Genomic DNA, 16,068 nt, shown 5'->3' on the forward strand with positions numbered 1-16,068 from the left:
GCATAGCTGCAGTCCTCCTTGTGTGGCTACATTCATCATGAGCCGTGTCTGAAAGAACTGATCGCATTTCACAGGCTAGCATGCTGTCTGTCTGACGGTGCTGGTGTTTTAACGAGAGCATCGTTGACAATTCTGTAACCTGAGAGCGCTGCCTAATTGTATTCTATGTAATAATGCGTGGGCTTGAGGAGGAGGCAGGTTTGGGGGAGAAGGAGGGAGAATGCACGTGTGGATCAGGGAAAGGCCTCTCCTTCTTTGGAGCACGGATGGGTTCAGTGCCCTCCTCATACTACTAAGCCTTTGGCTCGACACTACCAGTTGTGTGTCTAAAGTTTCTGTGTGTGTGTTTGTATGTGTGTGTCTGTCTCTAGGGCTGAGCAGGACCTCCACCTTCCTGTGGTAGCATGTTACTCAGAAGCTTGCACAAATCCCAGCCCTCCTGGAGACACAGTACATGTATGTTCTTAGAAAGTTTTCTTAATGATTGGTGACAGAGCGGTGGTTTAAAGGAGCTCGTTCTCCATTTCCCACTAAGGCCAGCTCCTCTTTGCGCAAGAGGGTCCTTGACTCTTACTTTGTAGCAGGAACCCCTAAGTACATGGACCCTTTTCAAAAGTTACAGGCTGAAAGTCAAGATCTCTCACGTTAAACCCAATGTTGCAACTTTAACTGGGCAAACTCTCATTAGAGACCCGGGGGCAATGACTGTGCGGATGGAAGCTGATGTCTTTTCAGGGTGACTTCAGTGCAGTAAAGCTCTTGCTGAGACGTTTAACTCTAAAATCGGGCATTGGGGAGGCACTGCACCCTCTGAAATTAGAGGTCAGGGGATTTGGATTTCATTTCCAACCATCCGCCACTCATTCAGCCACTCACATTCAAGTGACAAGCCTTAGGCCAGTCACTTTCTGTATCTGTTTCTCGACTTTTGCGCAGCGGTTTCTGTGGGACGTGAGGCCCACTGGGAAGTGATCCCCTTTTCAGCTCAGTGCCTGGGATTTTGGGCATACTTGTCAACCTGGACTTATATACACCTACGATTTTCGACTAACTCTATTACCTCTGCTAGAAATTAACACAGAAATTTCACAGTTGATTGACAAGAATGAGAATCAGTGCTAAAGAGTCAAAATGTAACCAAATCCTTTCTCACTGAAAGAATGCTCAACGCAAGTGGACACAGTTCCCCCATTCGAACTTCAGCATCTATGCACTTAGAGGCAAGTTTTTCAAATTACACAGCTAAAACTGTCCCCGCTTTAAGTGCTGTAAAGCACTTAAAGCGGGGACAGTTTTAGCTGTGTATTTTCCAAAAGTTGTGTGCTCTACAAATAAAAAGCTGCTTTTGTTGCTACCTTTGGTCTGCAGGAGGAATGGGAGTCCTTTGCGGAGAGCATGGGAGACCCATGAGTCCTTTGCCGTCCTCTTTTCTGCCTCTGAGGGTGAAATGAGAGTGTGCAGCACTTTGGTAGGTAGCCATTCTCCCAGTTCGGCTCGGGGCGCAGCATAGCTGCAGTCCTCCTTGTGTGGCTACATTCATCATGAGCCGTGTCTGAAAGAACTGATCGCATTTCACAGGCTAGCATGCTGTCTGTCTGACTGTGCTGGTGTTTTAACGAGAGCATCGTTGACAATTCTGTAACCTGAGAGCGCTGCCTAATTGTATTCTATGTAATAATGCGTGGGCTTGAGGAGGAGGCAGGTTTGGGGGAGAAGGAGGGAGAATGCACGTGTGGATCAGGGAAAGGCCTCTCCTTCTTTGGAGCACGGATGGGTTCAGTGCCCTCCTCATACTACTAAGCCTTTGGCTCGACACTACCAGTTGTGTGTCTAAAGTTTCTGTGTGTGTGTTTGTATGTGTGTGTCTGTCTCTAGGGCTGAGCAGGACCTCCACCTTCCTGTGGTAGCATGTTACTCAGAAGCTTGCACAAATCCCAGCCCTCCTGGAGACACAGTACATGTATGTTCTTAGAAAGTTTTCTTAATGATTGGTGACAGAGCGGTGATTTAAAGGAGCTCATTCTCCATTTCCCACTAAGGCCAGCTCCTCTTTGCGGAAGAGGGTCCTTGACTCTTACTTTGTAGCAGGAACCCCTAAGTACATGGACCCTTTTCAAAAGTTACAGGCTGAAAGTCAAGATCTCTCACGTTAAACCCAATGTTGCAACTTTAACTGGGCAAACTCTCATCAGAGACCCGGGGGCAATGACTGTGCGGATGGAAGCTGATGTCTTTTCAGGGTGACTTCAGTGCAGTAAAGCTCTTGCTGAGACGTTTAACTCTAAAATCGGGCATTGGGGAGGCACTGCACCCTCTGAAATTAGAGGTCAGGGGATTTGGATTTCATTTCCAAACATCCGCCACTCATTCAGCCACTCACATTCAAGTGACAAGCCTTAGGCCAGTCACTTTCTGTATCTGTTTCTCGACTTTTGCGCAGCAGTTTCTGTGGGACGTGAGGCCCACTGGGAAGTGATCCCCTTTTCAGCTCAGTGCCTGGGATTTTGGGCATACTTGTCAACCTGGACTTATATACACCTACGATTTTGGACTAACTCTATTACCTCTGCTAGAAATTAACACAGAAATTTCACAGTTGATTGACAAGAATGAGAATCAGTGCTAAAGAGTCAAAATGTAACCAAATCCTTTCTCACTGAAAGAATGCTCAACGCAAATGGACACAGTTCCCCCATTCGAACTTCAGCATCTATGCACTTAGAGGCAAGTTTTTCAAATTACACAGCTAAAACTGTCCCCGCTTTAAGTGCTGTAAAGCACTTAAAGCGGGGACAGTTTTAGCTGTGTATTTTCCAAAAGTTGTGTGCTCTACAAAGAAAAAGCTGCTTTTGTTGCTACCTTTGGTCCGCAGGAGGAATGGGAGTCCTTTGCGGAGAGCATGGGAGACCCATGAGTCCTTTGCCGTCCTCTTTTCTGCCTCTGAGGGTGAAATGAGAGTGTGCAGCACTTTGGTAGGTAGCCATTCTCCCAGTTCGGCTCGGGGCGCAGCATAGCTGCAGTCCTCCTTGTGTGGCTACATTCATCATGAGCCGTGTCTGAAAGAACTGATCGCATTTCACAGGCTAGCATGCTGTCTGTCTGACTGTGCTGGTGTTTTAACGAGAGCATCGTTGACAATTCTGTAACCTGAGAGCGCTGCCTAATTGTATTCTATGTAATAATGCGTGGGCTTGAGGAGGAGGCAGGTTTGGGGGAGAAGGAGGGAGAATGCACGTGTGGATCAGGGAAAGGCCTCTCCTTCTTTGGAGCACGGATGGGTTCAGTGCCCTCCTCATACTACTAAGCCTTTGGCTCGACACTACCAGTTGTGTGTCTAAAGTTTCTGTGTGTGTGTTTGTATGTGTGTGTCTGTCTCTAGGGCTGAGCAGGACCTCCACCTTCCTGTGGTAGCATGTTACTCAGAAGCTTGCACAAATCCCAGCCCTCCTGGAGACACAGTACATGTATGTTCTTAGAAAGTTTTCTTAATGATTGGTGACAGAGCGGTGATTTAAAGGAGCTCATTCTCCATTTCCCACTAAGGCCAGCTCCTCTTTGCGGAAGAGGGTCCTTGACTCTTACTTTGTAGCAGGAACCCCTAAGTACATGGACCCTTTTCAAAAGTTACAGGCTGAAAGTCAAGATCTCTCACGTTAAACCCAATGTTGCAACTTTAACTGGGCAAACTCTCATCAGAGACCCGGGGGCAATGACTGTGCGGATGGAAGCTGATGTCTTTTCAGGGTGACTTCAGTGCAGTAAAGCTCTTGCTGAGACGTTTAACTCTAAAATCGGGCATTGGGGAGGCACTGCACCCTCTGAAATTAGAGGTCAGGGGATTTGGATTTCATTTCCAAACATCCGCCACTCATTCAGCCACTCACATTCAAGTGACAAGCCTTAGGCCAGTCACTTTCTGTATCTGTTTCTCGACTTTTGCGCAGCGGTTTCTGTGGGACGTGAGGCCCACTGGGAAGTGATCCCCTTTTCAGCTCAGTGCCTGGGATTTTGGGCATACTTGTCAACCTGGACTTATATACACCTACGATTTTGGACTAACTCTATTACCTCTGCTAGAAATTAACACAGAAATTTCACAGTTGATTGACAAGAATGAGAATCAGTGCTAAAGAGTCAAAATGTAACCAAATCCTTTCTCACTGAAAGAATGCTCAACGCAAATGGACACAGTTCCCCCATTCGAACTTCAGCATCTATGCACTTAGAGGCAAGTTTTTCAAATTACACAGCTAAAACTGTCCCCGCTTTAAGTGCTGTAAAGCACTTAAAGCGGGGACAGTTTTAGCTGTGTATTTTCCAAAAGTTGTGTGCTCTACAAATAAAAAGCTGCTTTTGTTGCTACCTTTGGTCCGCAGGAGGAATGGGAGTCCTTTGCGGAGAGCATGGGAGACCCATGAGTCCTTTGCCGTCCTCTTTTCTGCCTCTGAGGGTGAAATGAGAGTGTGCAGCACTTTGGTAGGTAGCCATTCTCCCAGTTCGGCTCGGGGCGCAGCATAGCTGCAGTCCTCCTTGTGTGGCTACATTCATCATGAGCCGTGTCTGAAAGAACTGATCGCATTTCACAGGCTAGCATGCTGTCTGTCTGACTGTGCTGGTGTTTTAACGAGAGCATCGTTGACAATTCTGTAACCTGAGAGCGCTGCCTAATTGTATTCTATGTAATAATGCGTGGGCTTGAGGAGGAGGCAGGTTTGGGGGAGAAGGAGGGAGAATGCACGTGTGGATCAGGGAAAGGCCTCTCCTTCTTTGGAGCACGGATGGGTTCAGTGCCCTCCTCATGCTACTAAGCCTTTGGCTCGACACTACCAGTTGTGTGTCTAAAGTTTCTGTGTGTGTGTTTGTATGTGTGTGTCTGTCTCTAGGGCTGAGCAGGACCTCCACCTTCCTGTGGTAGCATGTTACTCAGAAGCTTGCACAAATCCCAGCCCTCCTGGAGACACAGTACATGTATGTTCTTAGAAAGTTTTCTTAATGATTGGTGACAGAGCGGTGATTTAAAGGAGCTCGTTCTCCATTTCCCACTAAGGCCAGCTCCTCTTTGCGGAAGAGGGTCCTTGACTCTTACTTTGTAGCAGGAACCCCTAAGTACATGGACCCTTTTCAAAAGTTACAGGCTGAAAGTCAAGATCTCTCACGTTAAACCCAATGTTGCAACTTTAACTGGGCAAACTCTCATTAGAGACCCGGGGGCAATGACTGTGCGGATGGAAGCTGATGTCTTTTCAGGGTGACTTCAGTGCAGTAAAGCTCTTGCTGAGACGTTTAACTCTAAAATCGGGCATTGGGGAGGCACTGCACCCTCTGAAATTAGAGGTCAGGGGATTTGGATTTCATTTCCAACCATCCGCCACTCATTCAGCCACTCACATTCAAGTGACAAGCCTTAGGCCAGTCACTTTCTGTATCTGTTTCTCGACTTTTGCGCAGCGGTTTCTGTGGGACGTGAGGCCCACTGGGAAGTGATCCCCTTTTCAGCTCAGTGCCTGGGATTTTGGGCATACTTGTCAACCTGGACTTATATACACCTACGATTTTGGACTAACTCTATTACCTCTGCTAGAAATTAACACAGAAATTTCACAGTTGATTGACAAGAATGAGAATCAGTGCTAAAGAGTCAAAATGTAACCAAATCCTTTCACACTGAAAGAATGCTCAACGCAAGTGGACACAGTTCCCCCATTCGAACTTCAGCATCTATGCACTTAGAGGCAAGTTTTTCAAATTACACAGCTAAAACTGTCCCCGCTTTAAGTGCTGTAAAGCACTTAAAGCGGGGACAGTTTTAGCTGTGTATTTTCCAAAAGTTGTGTGCTCTACAAATAAAAAGCTGCTTTTGTTGCTACCTTTGGTCTGCAGGAGGAATGGGAGTCCTTTGCGGAGAGCATGGGAGACCCATGAGTCCTGTGCCGTCCTCTTTTCTGCCTCTGAGGGTGAAATGAGAGTGTGCAGCACTTTGGTAGGTAGCCATTCTCCCAGTTCGGCTCGGGGCGCAGCATAGCTGCAGTCCTCCTTGTGTGGCTACATTCATCATGAGCCGTGTCTGAAAGAACTGATCGCATTTCACAGGCTAGCATGCTGTCTGTCTGACTGTGCTGGTGTTTTAACGAGAGCATCGTTGACAATTCTGTAACCTGAGAGCGCTGCCTAATTGTATTCTATGTAATAATGCGTGGGCTTGAGGAGGAGGCAGGTTTGGGGGAGAAGGAGGGAGAATGCACGTGTGGATCAGGGAAAGGCCTCTCCTTCTTTGGAGCACGGATGGGTTCAGTGCCCTCCTCATACTACTAAGCCTTTGGCTCGACACTACCAGTTGTGTGTCTAAAGTTTCTGTGTGTGTGTTTGTATGTGTGTGTCTGTCTCTAGGGCTGAGCAGGACCTCCACCTTCCTGTGGTAGCATGTTACTCAGAAGCTTGCACAAATCCCAGCCCTCCTGGAGACACAGTACATGTATGTTCTTAGAAAGTTTTCTTAATGATTGGTGACAGAGCGGTGATTTAAAGGAGCTCATTCTCCATTTCCCACTAAGGCCAGCTCCTCTTTGCGGAAGAGGGTCCTTGACTCTTACTTTGTAGCAGGAACCCCTAAGTACATGGACCCTTTTCAAAAGTTACAGGCTGAAAGTCAAGATCTCTCACGTTAAACCCAATGTTGCAACTTTAACTGGGCAAACTCTCATCAGAGACCCGGGGGCAATGACTGTGCGGATGGAAGCTGATGTCTTTTCAGGGTGACTTCAGTGCAGTAAAGCTCTTGCTGAGACGTTTAACTCTAAAATCGGGCATTGGGGAGGCACTGCACCCTCTGAAATTAGAGGTCAGGGGATTTGGATTTCATTTCCAAACATCCGCCACTCATTCAGCCACTCACATTCAAGTGACAAGCCTTAGGCCAGTCACTTTCTGTATCTGTTTCTCGACTTTTGCGCAGCGGTTTCTGTGGGACGTGAGGCCCACTGGGAAGTGATCCCCTTTTCAGCTCAGTGCCTGGGATTTTGGGCATACTTGTCAACCTGGACTTATATACACCTACGATTTTGGACTAACTCTATTACCTCTGCTAGAAATTAACACAGAAATTTCACAGTTGATTGACAAGAATGAGAATCAGTGCTAAAGAGTCAAAATGTAACCAAATCCTTTCTCACTGAAAGAATGCTCAACGCAAATGGACACAGTTCCCCCATTCGAACTTCAGCATCTATGCACTTAGAGGCAAGTTTTTCAAATTACACAGCTAAAACTGTCCCCGCTTTAAGTTCTGTAAAGCACTTAAAGCGGGGACAGTTTTAGCTGTGTATTTTCCAAAAGTTGTGTGCTCTACAAATAAAAAGCTGCTTTTGTTGCTACCTTTGGTCCGCAGGAGGAATGGGAGTCCTTTGCGGAGAGCATGGGAGACCCATGAGTCCTTTGCCGTCCTCTTTTCTGCCTCTGAGGGTGAAATGAGAGTGTGCAGCACTTTGGTAGGTAGCCATTCTCCCAGTTCGGCTCGGGGCGCAGCATAGCTGCAGTCCTCCTTGTGTGGCTACATTCATCATGAGCCGTGTCTGAAAGAACTGATCGCATTTCACAGGCTAGCATGCTGTCTGTCTGACGGTGCTGGTGTTTTAACGAGAGCATCGTTGACAATTCTGTAACCTGAGAGCGCTGCCTAATTGTATTCTATGTAATAATGCGTGGGCTTGAGGAGGAGGCAGGTTTGGGGGAGAAGGAGGGAGAATGCACGTGTGGATCAGGGAAAGGCCTCTCCTTCTTTGGAGCACGGATGGGTTCAGTGCCCTCCTCATGCTACTAAGCCTTTGGCTCGACACTACCAGTTGTGTGTCTAAAGTTTCTGTGTGTGTGTTTGTATGTGTGTGTCTGTCTCTAGGGCTGAGCAGGACCTCCACCTTCCTGTGGTAGCATGTTACTCAGAAGCTTGCACAAATCCCAGCCCTCCTGGAGACACAGTACATGTATGTTCTTAGAAAGTTTTCTTAATGATTGGTGACAGAGCGGTGATTTAAAGGAGCTCGTTCTCCATTTCCCACTAAGGCCAGCTCCTCTTTGCGGAAGAGGGTCCTTGACTCTTACTTTGTAGCAGGAACCCCTAAGTACATGGACCCTTTTCAAAAGTTACAGGCTGAAAGTCAAGATCTCTCACGTTAAACCCAATGTTGCAACTTTAACTGGGCAAACTCTCATTAGAGACCCGGGGGCAATGACTGTGCGGATGGAAGCTGATGTCTTTTCAGGGTGACTTCAGTGCAGTAAAGCTCTTGCTGAGACGTTTAACTCTAAAATCGGGCATTGGGGAGGCACTGCACCCTCTGAAATTAGAGGTCAGGGGATTTGGATTTCATTTCCAACCATCCGCCACTCATTCAGCCACTCACATTCAAGTGACAAGCCTTAGGCCAGTCACTTTCTGTATCTGTTTCTCGACTTTTGCGCAGCGGTTTCTGTGGGACGTGAGGCCCACTGGGAAGTGATCCCCTTTTCAGCTCAGTGCCTGGGATTTTGGGCATACTTGTCAACCTGGACTTATATACACCTACGATTTTGGACTAACTCTATTACCTCTGCTAGAAATTAACACAGAAATTTCACAGTTGATTGACAAGAATGAGAATCAGTGCTAAAGAGTCAAAATGTAACCAAATCCTTTCTCACTGAAAGAATGCTCAACGCAAGTGGACACAGTTCCCCCATTCGAACTTCAGCATCTATGCACTTAGAGGCAAGTTTTTCAAATTACACAGCTAAAACTGTCCCCGCTTTAAGTGCTGTAAAGCACTTAAAGTGCTGTAAAGCACTTAAAGCGGGGACAGTTTTAGCTGTGTATTTTCCAAAAGTTGTGTGCTCTACAAATAAAAAGCTGCTTTTCTTGCTACCTTTGGTCCGCAGGAGGAATGGGAGTCCTTTGCGGAGAGCATGGGAGACCCATGAGTCCTGTGCCGTCCTCTTTTCTGCCTCTGAGGGTGAAATGAGAGTGTGCAGCACTTTGGTAGGTAGCCATTCTCACAGTTCGGCTCGGGGCGCAGCATAGCTGCAGTCCTCCTTGTGTGGCTACATTCATCATGAGCCGTGTCTGAAAGAACTGATCGCATTTCATAGGCTAGCATGCTGTCTGTCTGACGGTGCTGGTGTTTTAACGAGAGCATCGTTGACAATTCTGTAACCTGAGAGCGCTGCCTAATTGTATTCTATGTAATAATGCGTGGGCTTGAGGAGGAGGCAGGTTTGGGGGAGAAGGAGGGAGAATGCACGTGTGGATCAGGGAAAGGCCTCTCCTTCTTTGGAGCACGGATGGGTTCAGTGCCCTCCTCATGCTACTAAGTCTTTGGCTCGACACTACCAGTTGTGTGTCTAAAGTTTCTGTGTGTGTGTTTGTATGTGTGTGTCTGTCTCTAGGGCTGAGCAGGACCTCCACCTTCCTGTGGTAGCATGTTACTCAGAAGCTTGCACAAATCCCAACCCTTCTGGAGACACAGTACATGTATGTTCCTAGAAAGTTTTCTTAATGATTGGTGACAGAGCAGTGGTTTAAAGGAGCTCGTTCTCCATTTCCCACTAAGGCCAGCTCCTCTTTGCGGAAGAGGGTCCTTGACTCTTACTTTGTAGCAGGAACCCCTAAGTACATGGACCCTTTTCAAAAGTTACAGGCTGAAAGTCAAGATCTCTCACGTTAAACCCAATGTTGCAACTTTAACTGGGCAAACTCTCATTAGAGACCCGGGGGCAATGACTGTGCGGATGGAAGCTGATGTCTTTTCAGGGTGACTTCAGTGCAGTAAAGCTCTTGCTGAGACGTTTAACTCTAAAATCGGGCGTTGGGGAGGCACTGCACCCTCTGAAATTAGAGGTCAGGGGATTTGGATTTCATTTCCAACCATCCGCCACTCATTCAGCCACTCACATTCAAGTGACAAGCCTTAGGCCAGTCACTTTCTGTATCTGTTTCTCGACTTTTGCGCAGCGGTTTCTGTGGGACGTGAGGCCCACTGGGAAGTGATCCCCTTTTCAGCTCAGTGCCTGGGATTTTGGGCATACTTGTCAACCTGGACTTATATACACCTACGATTTTGGACTAACTCTATTACCTCTGCTAGAAATTAACACAGAAATTTCACAGTTGATTGACAAGAATGAGAATCAGTGCTAAAGAGTCAAAATGTAACCAAATCCTTTCTCACTGAAAGAATGCTCAACGCAAGTGGACACAGTTCCCCCATTCGAACTTCAGCATCTATGCACTTAGAGGCAAGTTTTTCAAATTACACAGCTAAAACTGTCCCCGCTTTAAGTGCTGTAAAGCACTTAAAGCGGGGACAGTTTTAGCTGTGTATTTTCCAAAAGTTGTGTGCTCTACAAATAAAAAGCTGCTTTTGTTGCTACCTTTGGTCCGCAGGAGGAATGGGAGTCCTTTGCGGAGAGCATGGGAGACCCATGAGTCCTTTGCCGTCCTCTTTTCTGCCTCTGAGGGTGAAATGAGAGTGTGCAGCACTTTGGTATGTAGCCATTCTCCCAGTTCGGCTCGGAGCGCAGCATAGCTGCAGTCCTCCTTGTGTGGCTACATTCATCATGAGCCGTGTCTGAAAGAACTGATCGCATTTCACAGGCTAGCATGCTGTCTGTCTGACTGTGCTGGTGTTTTAACGAGAGCATCGTTGACAATTCTGTAACCTGAGAGCGCTGCCTAATTGTATTCTATGTAATAATGCGTGGGCTTGAGGAGGAGGCAGGTTTGGGGGAGAAGGAGGGAGAATGCACGTGTGGATCAGGGAAAGGCCTCTCCTTCTTTGGAGCACGGATGGGTTCAGTGCCCTCCTCATACTACTAAGTCTTTGGCTCGACACTACCAGTTGTGTGTCTAAAGTTTCTGTGTGTGTGTTTGTATGTGTGTGTCTGTCTCTAGGGCTGAGCAGGACCTCCACCTTCCTGTGGTAGCATGTTACTCAGAAGCTTGCACAAATCCCAGCCCTCCTGGAGACACAGTACATGTATGTTCTTAGAAAGTTTTCTTAATGATTGGTGACAGAGCGGTGGTTTAAAGGAGCTCGTTCTCCATTTCCCACTAAGGCCAGCTCCTCTTTGCGGAAGAGGGTCCTTGACTCTTACTTTGTAGCAGGAACCCCTAAGTACATGGACCCTTTTCAAAAGTTACAGGCTGAAAGTCAAGATCTCTCACGTTAAACCCAATGTTGCAACTTTAACTGGGCAAACTCTCATTAGAGACCCGGGGGCAATGACTGTGCGGATGGAAGCTGATGTCTTTTCAGGGTGACTTCAGTGCAGTAAAGCTCTTGCTGAGACGTTTAACTCTAAAATCGGGCATTGGGGAGGCACTGCACCCTCTGAAATTAGAGGTCAGGGGATTTGGATTTCATTTCCAACCATCCGCCACTCATTCAGCCACTCACATTCAAGTGACAAGCCTTAGGCCAGTCACTTTCTGTATCTGTTTCTCGACTTTTGCGCAGCGGTTTCTGTGGGACGTGAGGCCCACTGGGAAGTGATCCCCTTTTCAGCTCAGTGCCTGGGATTTTGGGCATACTTGTCAACCTGGACTTATATACACCTACGATTTTGGACTAACTCTATTACCTCTGCTAGAAATTAACACAGAAATTTCACAGTTGATTGACAAGAATGAGAATCAGTGCTAAAGAGTCAAAATGTAACCAAATCCTTTCTCACTGAAAGAATGCTCAACGCAAGTGGACACAGTTCCCCCATTCGAACTTCAGCATCTATGCACTTAGAGGCAAGTTTTTCAAATTACACAGCTAAAACTGTCCCCGCTTTAAGTGCTGTAAAGCACTTAAAGCGGGGACAGTTTTAGCTGTGTATTTTCCAAAAGTTGTGTGCTCTACAAATAAAAAGCTGCTTTTGTTGCTACCTTTGGTCCGCAGGAGGAATGGGAGTCCTTTGCGGAGAGCATGGGAGACCCATGAGTCCTGTGCCGTCCTCTTTTCTGCCTCTGAGGGTGAAATGAGAGTGTGCAGCACTTTGGTAGGTAGCCATTCTCCCAGTTCGGCTCGGGGCGCAGCATAGCTGCAGTCCTCCTTGTGTGGCTACATTCATCATGAGCCGTGTCTGAAAGAACTGATCGCATTTCACAGGCTAGCATGCTGTCTGTCTGACGGTGCTGGTGTTTTAACGAGAGCATCGTTGACAATTCTGTAACCTGAGAGCGCTGCCTAATTGTATTCTATGTAATAATGCGTGGGCTTGAGGAGGAGGCAGGTTTGGGGGAGAAGGAGGGAGAATGCACGTGTGGATCAGGGAAAGGCCTCTCCTTCTTTGGAGCACGGATGGGTTCAGTGCCCTCCTCATGCTACTAAGTCTTTGGCTCGACACTACCAGTTGTGTGTCTAAAGTTTCTGTGTGTGTGTTTGTATGTGTGTGTCTGTCTCTAGGGCTGAGCAGGACCTCCACCTTCCTGTGGTAGCATGTTACTCAGAAGCTTGCACAAATCCCAGCCCTCCTGGAGACACAGTACATGTATGTTCTTAGAAAGTTTTCTTAATGATTGGTGACAGAGCGGTGGTTTAAAGGAGCTCGTTCTCCATTTCCCACTAAGGCCAGCTCCTCTTTGCGGAAGAGGGTCCTTGACTCTTACTTTGTAGCAGGAACCCCTAAGTACATGGACCCTTTTCAAAAGTTACAGGCTGAAAGTCAAGATCTCTCACGTTAAACCCAATGTTGCAACTTTAACTGGGCAAACTCTCATTAGAGACCCGGGGGCAATGACTGTGCGGATGGAAGCTGATGTCTTTTCAGGGTGACTTCAGTGCAGTAAAGCTCTTGCTGAGACGTTTAACTCTAAAATCGGGCATTGGGGAGGCACTGCACCCTCTGAAATTAGAGGTCAGGGGATTTGGATTTCATTTCCAACCATCCGCCACTCATTCAGCCACTCACATTCAAGTGACAAGCCTTAGGCCAGTCACTTTCTGTATCTGTTTCTCGACTTTTGCGCAGCGGTTTCTGTGGGACGTGAGGCCCACTGGGAAGTGATCCCCTTTTCAGCTCAGTGCCTGGGATTTTGGGCATACTTGTCAACCTGGACTTATATACACCTACGATTTTGGACTAACTCTATTACCTCTGCTAGAAATTAACACAGAAATTTCACAGTTGATTGACAAGAATGAGAATCAGTGCTAAAGAGTCAAAATGTAACCAAATCCTTTCTCACTGAAAGAATGCTCAACGCAAGTGGACACAGTTCCCCCATTCGAACTTCAGCATCTATGCACTTAGAGGCAAGTTTTTCAAATTACACAGCTAAAACTGTCCCCGCTTTAAGTGCTGTAAAGCACTTAAAGCGGGGACAGTTTTAGCTGTGTATTTTCCAAAAGTTGTGTGCTCTACAAAGAAAAAGCTGCTTTTGTTGCTACCTTTGGTCCGCAGGAGGAATGGGAGTCCTTTGCGGAGAGCATGGGAGACCCATGAGTCCTTTGCCGTCCTCTTTTCTGCCTCTGAGGGTGAAATGAGAGTGTGCAGCACTTTGGTAGGTAGCCATTCTCCCAGTTCGGCTCGGGGCGCAGCATAGCTGCAGTCCTCCTTGTGTGGCTACATTCATCATGAGCCGTGTCTGAAAGAACTGATCGCATTTCACAGGCTAGCATGCTGTCTGTCTGACGGTGCTGGTGTTTTAACGAGAGCATCGTTGACAATTCTGTAACCTGAGAGCGCTGCCTAATTGTATTCTATGTAATAATGCGTGGGCTTGAGGAGGAGGCAGGTTTGGGGGAGAAGGAGGGAGAATGCACGTGTGGATCAGGGAAAGGCCTCACCTTCTTTGGAGCACGGATGGGTTCAGTGCCCTCCTCATACTACTAAGACTTTGGCTCGACACTACCAGTTGTGTGTCTAAAGTTTCTGTGTGTGTGTTTGTATGTGTGTGTCTGTCTCTAGGGCTGAGCAGGACCTCCACCTCCCTGTGGTAGCATGTTACTCAGAAGCTTGCACAAATCCCAGCCCTCCTGGAGACACATTACATGTATGTTCTTAGAAAGTTTTCTTAATGATTGGTGACAGAGCGGTGGTTTAAAGGAGCTCGTTCTCCATTTCCCACTAAGGCCAGCTCCTCTTTGCGGAAGAGGGTCCTTGACTCTTACTTTGTAGCAGGAACCCCTAAGTACATGGACCCTTTTCAAAAGTTACAGGCTGAAAGTCAAGATCTCTCACGTTAAACCCAATGTTGCAACTTTAACTGGGCAAACTCTCATTAGAGACCCGGGGGCAATGACTGTGCGGATGGAAGCTGATGTCTTTTCAGGGTGACTTCAGTGCAGTAAAGCTCTTGCTGAGATGTTTAACTCTAAAATCGGGCGTTGGGGAGGCACTGCACCCTCTGAAATTAGAGGTCAGGGGATTTGGATTTCGTTTCCAACCATCCGCCACTCATTCAGCCACTCACATTCAAGTGACAAGCCTTAGGCCAGTCACTTTCTGTATCTGTTTCTCGACTTTTGCGCAGCGGTTTCTGTGGGACGTGAGGCCCACTGGGAAGTGATCCCCTTTTCAGCTCAGTGCCTGGGATTTTGGGCATACTTGTCAACCTGGACTTATATACACCTACGATTTTGGACTAACTCTATTACCTCTGCTAGAAATTAACACAGAAATTTCACAGTTGATTGACAAGAATGAGAATCAGTGCTAAAGAGTCAAAATGTAACCAAATCCTTTCTCACTGAAAGAATGCTCAACGCAAGTGGACACAGTTCCCCCATTCGAACTTCAGCATCTATGCACTTAGAGGCAAGTTTTTCAAATTACACAGCTAAAACTGTCCCCGCTTTAAGTGCTTTACAGCACTTAAAGCGGGGACAGTTTTAGCTGTGTATTTTCCAAAAGTTGTGTGCTCTACAAATAAAAAGCTGCTTTTGTTGCTACCTTTGGTCCGCAGGAGGAATGGGAGTCCTTTGCGGAGAGCATGGGAGACCCATGAGTCCTGTGCCGTCCTCTTTTCTGCCTCTGAGGGTGAAATGAGAGTGTGCAGCACTTTGGTAGGTAGCCATTCTCCCAGTTCGGCTCGGGGCGCAGCATAGCTGCAGTCCTCCTTGTGTGGCTACATTCATCATGAGCCGTGTCTGAAAGAACTGATCGCATTTCACAGGCTAGCATGCTGTCTGTCTGACGGTGCTGGTGTTTTAACGAGAGCATCGTTGACAATTCTGTAACCTGAGAGCGCTGCCTAATTGTATTCTATGTAATAATGCGTGGGCTTGAGGAGGAGGCAGGTTTGGGGGAGAAGGAGGGAGAATGCACGTGTGGATCAGGGAAAGGCCTCTCCTTCTTTGGAGCACGGATGGGTTCAGTGCCCTCCTCATGCTACTAAGTCTTTGGCTCGACACTACCAGTTGTGTGTCTAAAGTTTCTGTGTGTGTGTTTGTATGTGTGTGTCTGTCTCTAGGGCTGAGCAGGACCTCCACCTTCCTGTGGTAGCATGTTACTCAGAAGCTTGCACAAATCCCAGCCCTCCTGGAGACACAGTACATGTATGTTCTTAGAAAGTTTTCTTAATGATTGGTGACAGAGCGGTGGTTTAAAGGAGCTCGTTCTCCATTTCCCACTAAGGCCAGCTCCTCTTTGCGGAAGAGGGTCCTTGACTCTTACTTTGTAGCAGGAACCCCTAAGTACATGGACCCTTTTCAAAAGTTACAGGCTGAAAGTCAAGATCTCTCACGTTAAACCCAATGTTGCAACTTTAACTGGGCAAACTCTCATTAGAGACCCGGGGGCAATGACTGTGCGGATGGAAGCTGATGTCTTTTCAGGGTGACTTCAGTGCAGTAAAGCTCTTGCTGAGACGTTTAACTCTAAAATCGGGCATTGGGGAGGCACTGCACCCTCTGAAATTAGAGGTCAGGGGATTTGGATTTCATTTCCAACCATCCGCCACTCATTCAGCCACTCACATTCAAGTGACAAGCCTTAGGCCAGTCACTTTCTGTATCTGTTTCTCGACTTTTGCGCAGCGGTTTCTGTGGGACGTGAGGCCCACTGGGAAGTGATCCCCTTTTCAGCTCAGTGCCTGGGATTTTGGGCATA

Source organism: Aotus nancymaae, unplaced genomic scaffold (assembly GCF_030222135.1).
Source record: "Aotus nancymaae isolate 86718 unplaced genomic scaffold, 86718_ANA_hifiasm-v0.15.2.pri h1tg000002l, whole genome shotgun sequence".
Classification (NCBI taxonomy): Eukaryota; Metazoa; Chordata; class Mammalia; order Primates; family Aotidae; genus Aotus; species Aotus nancymaae.